At 54.8% G+C, this 4,860-nt stretch overlaps 1 long non-coding RNA gene across 1 annotated transcript; it reads right to left on the bottom strand.

The window, feature by feature from the left end:
- Positions 1–2,328: 2,328 nt before the first annotated feature.
- LOC138917004 (uncharacterized) lies at positions 2,329–4,387 on the bottom strand. Its single transcript, XR_011424311.1, has 3 exons — positions 3,431–4,387; positions 3,132–3,342; positions 2,329–2,710 (listed from the first exon to the last, which is right to left on the bottom strand). It is a non-coding gene; the product is annotated as an uncharacterized lncRNA (long non-coding RNA).
- Between the last annotated feature and the right edge of the window lie 473 nt (positions 4,388–4,860).

Below are 4,860 nucleotides of genomic sequence, written 5' to 3'. Positions count from 1 at the left end.
CTCCTTCTGTCTCCTGACCAACCCTGGTGCTGCCCTGTGTGGCCCCCCATGGTGTACACTGCCTTCTGTTGCTCGGAATCTGTGAGGAGAGAAAGCTTCTTCCTTCATGACAGTTATTTCTGTATCTTTGTGTCTGACTGTATCTGATGGAAATAAATCCTGGTACACTTAAACCTCCTGGGCCCAACTACATTTACACGTGGCTGAATATTTTGCTGTTACAGATTTGGTTAATATGCTCTGTTCAGAGCCTGTTTCAACATCCTCCCAGCCACAGTTTGCCATCACCTCTGAGGGGACATGTTTTTGCCTTGTTACCCACAGGGACCTAAGCCGTTCTGCTCTCACAGGCAGTCTTTGCAGACAAGACCTTCACCGGATCCCCCTTTCTCCAGGAGTACAGGCATGACATGACCTTTGTGACCTCCTCCTTCGAGGACATTTGTTTGACACACTTGGGAAGGACGTACAATCCAACATCATGTAATCCCTTTTTGCTTCTGGAGGCAATATAGTCCTTGTCTACAAATTTTACTTAAGGCCATTTATGCTGTGACTTATAAATGAGCCCAGCTTCAGTGGGGACCCCCTCCAACAAAGGACTCTAGGAGCTATCCAAATTAAAATCAACAGGCCCTCCCACTAGAGCCCTCAGAGACTCTTGTGGGGAAGAGGCTTCGGCAACCTCTTCTCATGCTTCCTGGAGTCTCTGGAAAACCCTGGACGTGCGTAAGTTGTCTGTGGGTTCCTGATGCAAGAAGCCCACCTCCTTGGCCCTGCATTCTGCGGTATTAGAGCAGCAATTACTGGCCACGCACTGGCCTCTTCTGGAAACAGAATCTCTCCCAGATGCTGAGCCTCCATCCCCAGCTGCCTATTACCACTTTAGTCCTGGAAGTAGCATCCAACAAGTGCTGGAAGATGGGGCCGGCCCAGTGGCACAGCAGTTAAGTGCACACATTCCGCTTCAGGGGCCCGGGATTTGCTGGTTCAAATCCACGGTGCAGACATGGCACTGCTTGGCACGCCATGCTGTGGTAGGGGTCCCACATATAAAGTGGAGGAAGATGGGCACGGATGTTAGCTCAGGGCCAACCTTCCTCAGCAAAAAGAGGAGGATTGGCGGCAGTTAGCTCAGGGCTAATGTTCCTCAAAAAAAACCAACCCAAAACAAAACCAAGTGCGGGAAGGTTACCAAGCCTTCCTTGCAACAGGATGGATCCAAACCTGGGCCCTGTGGCATGTGCGACCTGCCAGATGGGGTGCCCTCCCCTGTCCTCCCTCCATTGCCAAATATGATGGAGCTGCAGGATGTCACCTCTCCCACAGAACCTTTGGCTGCTTGGGGATTCTCTTGGGATCAAGCGAGTGAACATCAATGAAAGTTCATACACTCAAGGTTGTCGATGACCCCCTCTCTCTCCTGGTCTACTGCCAACATTGTTTCCCAGGGAATCATTTCTCCTCCTCCTTAAATGTCTCAGATATCACCAGGGTGTAACACGATGTCAAGGCATCAGAGAGACAACTGTACTGAGGCCTGAGATGAAGATTCCATATGAAGTGTTGCTTTGAAACCTGGTAAACGAAGAGGGCCTCAAATGGCCTACCTGCAAGTTCCCCTCCTCCACAGCTCCCAGAGATAAGATCCCCTCACCAAACAACCCCTTCATCACAGGGAGCAGGCATGGGTGCTCCCCACGTAGTGGTCTCAAGTTCCCTGCTCACCTGTGAAATTATTCAAATGAGCCAGTCCCACCTTCCTGTGGGAACCAGGGGACACCACAACTCTCCTGTTGCTACAAAGACTGTCCCCCACTGCCTTGCCTATTTACTCTCTCCCCAAGTGCACTTTCCTATGTGGTTCCACATGGTTTAGAGTGTCCTCCCATAGGCTGCCTGTGTAAACGAATAAGAAATTGCCATTGAACTCACCTGTTCAGTGTTCGGAAATCCCCATCAACCTAAGGTGGATAGGAACCCATCCCTCACCATCTAGGTCAGGCAGAGGCAAATTAAAGACATCCGGTGTGCACTGGATTGAAGGAATTACCCTGCTACGATTAGGCTCGATGGGCTTGAAGTCGTTTGAGTCAGAACATGTTTGGGGTCTGCAGAGAGTCGCACGTGGCGGGAGGGTGGCCCGCGTGTGGGTGAGGAGCAGGGAGGAAGGCTGCAGGGGCGAGGCCTTGGAGATTCTGCTCCAGTTTGGCCTGCAGGCAGTGGAGAACCCTGGATTCCTTTCAAGCAGGGAAGCGATGGGACCACACACAAACTCAGTTCCAGGTACCCGATTTTGCAGCCAAGCCAATCAGTGAGACGTTAGGGTTGCAGCAAGGAAAGAGGTTTATGATCAAGAGGCGGCCAGACAAGGAGGTGGGAGTAAAACTCAAACCCGCCTCCTCAAAGGGAAAACAAAACGTTGGGGCGTTTATCTGGGGTTCAGGGTAGGGGTGGGACCAGGAGAGCGCTGGGGGTGAAGCTTGAAGAGTCCTCTGCTCAGGTGCGACTGTTGCTCGTATCTCTTCGTGGGTCACAACTGCGAAGTCAGTGGGGTTCGACGTGTTGCACGCCGAGGATCTCCGTCCGTGACGCGGAAAGTGGGCGATCCGTCATTTCAGCTGGTCCAAGCCTCTGCACGATGTCCGGTCGGGCGGGGGCCGGGGGGCTGCCATCAAGCTGCTCTCTGATCTGCTGTCTTCCTGTTGTTCTGCAAAACAACCTCAGAAACTTTGGTTACTTTCTTGCCCACGTCCACCCCTGTGGGGGCCGGGCACCGTGTCAGTAACGGCAGGGTTTTCCTCTTGGGTCAACCTCCCAACAGTGTGGAGGATGGATTCAAGTGGGGAGCTGGGGGGCAGTGTGCCTGGAGGCCAGCCAGCAAGATCAGTAAGGAGTCTACTGGGCTGGTTGCATGCAAGAGACAGGAAGGCATGCGGCAGAGCAGCGGGGACGGCAAAGAAGGGAAGGCTCTCGGCTCTCTTTGGGAGTCGGTAGGCTGCGAAGTGGGCGAGACAGAGAGCTCAAGCATGGACCTGAGGCCTCTCGCTCTCAGGTGATGAGATGGGCAGAGGTTTTCTGAGGTGAGGAAAGGAAGGTAAGAGGAGGGGGAGGGTTTTGTTGGAGGATACCGGGCTCCCTTTTGGACGTGTCGGTTTTGAGAAGCCTTTGGACATCCTGAGAGGTGCGTCCAGCAGACAGAGAAAGCAGTGTGGAGTCATGGGCAGGGTGACGTCAGTCGTACACACTCAGAAGCCCTGGGCATCCGGGGGCGAGTCGAATCGTAGGAGCGCATGAGCTTGCTCTGAGACCCGAGGGGTTCCTGTTCCCTGAAGACCGTGCCTTCGAGAACAGAACCCTTTGAGAAGTGGTCGGGAGGAGAAGCCGCAGAGGAAAGTGAGACAGAGGAGTCTGAGGTTAGGAAGGGCACCTGGGGAGGGGGCCATCCCCCAGAGAAAGAGGGTGGAGAGAACTTGCAGAGACTGAAGACGTGGGCAGCATTCCTCAGACACCACAGAGAGTTTAGGAAGACGAAGGAACCGAAGGGCGTGCACTGGCCTCTTGCTAGGACGTGACGGCGACGAGATTTGGGGAGTCTTTCGAGGAGCCGGTGAGAGACGAGGCGATGACTGGATGACTGACGAGTCGTCGAGGTCTTCTGGCAGCAGCTTAGCCGTGAAAGGTAGAGAGAGAAGGCGGTGGTGGAGAAGCAGAAAGGAGAGGTGTGGATGCTGGGAGAGACTTGGGTGTGCTCAGCGGCTTAAGGAAAGAGACGGGCCGAAGAGAAAGCAGCTGGCAAACTGAGGGAACGAGATCTTTGGGGGAGGCTGAGCAGATGGTTCCCAGGGCACCCCACGTGGAGCCAGGACCCTGGAACTGCCAAGCTGAATCCCTCTTCCTGGAAAACCAAAGGGAAAGGGGAGGGGTGGGTGGAGAGAAATAGAGGGACGTTCAAACGGGGGCTGGGGGGGGGGTGCGGGAAACGGAGAGTTCTTGACTAGCTGGCCTCTGATCTCTTCCGGTACCGAACGAACGGTATGAAGACGATCCCGCTTGAGGCAGGCGATGGAGATTCGGAGGGGCTGTTGAGGAAACGGGGCGGAGGGGGGGTTGACCTTGGCCCTCTGATGGGCTTGGGGGCAGAAGCGGCTTCCATGCCCATCGCGAGGTGCCGGTTCAGTCAGTTGGTGTACATCCGGACCACAGATCACAGACCACAGACTGCTGCTTTGGAAAACAACAAGATGCAGTTCGTAAACCCTTGAAAAGATCTCTGAGGTCTGGTGACTGGCTTTTCAACCACAAGCGAGTCAGGGAATAAGATCCTCCCGTGCTTAGGAGTTTTCCTGTCTGTCCCAGAGGCTGGAGAGCACCCGAGGGCGGTTTCCTAGGCAGTGGAAAGAGGAGGAGGACCGAGCCTGGGGAAACCAAGCTTTCATTGTGAAGTTTGGATGCCCGTTGCACGTTGATGCCCTTCCCCTTTCTTCCTACTGTCCCGGGAGTGGGCGCCCTCGCGCGCTTTCTGATTCTGCAGCACTAAGGCAAGTTAGGTTCCTGCTTCCAGAGGGAAAGCTCAATAAACCCCCCCACCCCCACCCTTCCCAACCCCCCATCCCCCACCCCGCCCCCACCCCCCCCACCTCCCAGCCCCAACCCCACCCCCCACCCCAGCTCCTCAGAGACAGTGACAGCGTGACAAACAGAATCGGAAGCATCCTTGGCGCACAGCCTGCGATCCCACCCGTGCCACGCCTGCTCTCCCGAGAAGTGACGTCCGCTTTAAGTTGGGTGACTACCTGCAGCGACACCCTTTTGAAAGCGTGAACCATAGATATTTCTTTGAAAGCTCAAGTAAAGCCC

The sequence above is a fragment of the Equus caballus genome, chromosome 13 (assembly GCF_041296265.1).
Source record: "Equus caballus isolate H_3958 breed thoroughbred chromosome 13, TB-T2T, whole genome shotgun sequence".
Taxonomy (NCBI): Eukaryota; Metazoa; Chordata; class Mammalia; order Perissodactyla; family Equidae; genus Equus; species Equus caballus.
The sequence above is the reverse complement of the archived record's forward strand: the minus strand, read 5'-3'. Positions and strand labels throughout refer to the sequence as shown.